General features: G+C 35.4%; 1 long non-coding RNA gene across 1 annotated transcript; it reads left to right on the top strand.

Moving 5' to 3' along the window:
- Nucleotides 1-222: 222 nt before the first annotated feature.
- LOC105456486 lies at nt 223-748 on the top strand. Its single transcript, XR_975257.1, has 2 exons — nt 223-441; nt 570-748. It is a non-coding gene; the product is annotated as an uncharacterized LOC105456486 (long non-coding RNA).
- Nucleotides 749-1,102: the final 354 nt, after the last annotated feature.

Here is a 1,102-nt window from a genome sequence, read left to right as displayed (position 1 = left end):
ATTGTCACCTCAACTTGAAACTTCTCTATAATTAATATCTCATTATAAGGTATCATTTAACATACAGTTCAGTCTCGAAATCGCGGGCCCAAAAAACGGGCGATTTTTTTGGGTCACTCAACAATGAAAAATAATGTATACTTTAAATAATGTAGCAATAATTATTGGGTAATCATTCAAAATATTTCTATGGTTTAACTTTGCTAGCTTTACAGCAGCTTTTATTATACACTAATCTAGTATAATGCAAGTGACCGAATATAATTTACAAACTTATCAAATACAAAATTCTTATTTCAGTACAAAATTTGGGTGAAACCTTCGGCGGAGCAACAGTTTCTTTATGGGCATCATATTATGAAATCGGGTCTCGCTCGTATGACGGAGGGTATTTCTCAATATCAAGGCGTCGTCGTGTTTAGTATGACCGATTTGCCACTGGTATGTAATATCAGATTGAATTGTTTCTCAATGCATTGCTATCTTTTTCACTCAATTATTATGAAAAAAAAAAACAGATATCGTAAGCAATATGAAGTTCATTTATGTTTTCCATTTAATACTTCCAGGGATTTGGCATCGCTGCAAAAAGTACAGTCGATTGCAAACACGCGGATCCCGTGGCAGTAGTTTGCTTTCACCAAGCAGATATTGGAGAGTACATTCGTTCAGAAGATACGTTATTGTAACAAAAATTTACATTCTTTTTTTTTAGGAAAACGAAATATATATCTAATTTGTACAGCAACTCTGATGTTTCTTGCGTCTTATAAGAGTGATCCTCAAAAAGGTGGTTTTTTTTCGCCTGTTTTTTGGACCCTTGATTTTAGGACTGGACTGCAGCGTGCCAAATAGTTTCTTATAATGAGACATTAATCATAGAGAAGTTTCAGGTTGAAATGACAATTGTTATCACAGCTGGAGGGAGGTCACTTATTATTACGTCTCTTCGCGCGAAAACTGGATTTTTTTACATCCAAAACGAGCGTCATTTACGTAAAACTGCGGTCAACCCCTTTATCGGCTGGATCAACCTTCTTAAAATACCGGACTTCGCAGACCTGTGATAATTCCATAATAAATTTTGATTTCATCCCCCCCC

The sequence above is a fragment of the Wasmannia auropunctata genome, unplaced genomic scaffold (genome assembly GCF_000956235.1).
Source record: "Wasmannia auropunctata unplaced genomic scaffold, wasmannia.A_1.0 LD335652.1, whole genome shotgun sequence".
NCBI lineage: Eukaryota > Metazoa > Arthropoda > Insecta > Hymenoptera > Formicidae > Wasmannia > Wasmannia auropunctata.
Note: the sequence above shows the minus strand (reverse complement) of the source record. Positions and strands in the feature narration are given on the sequence as shown.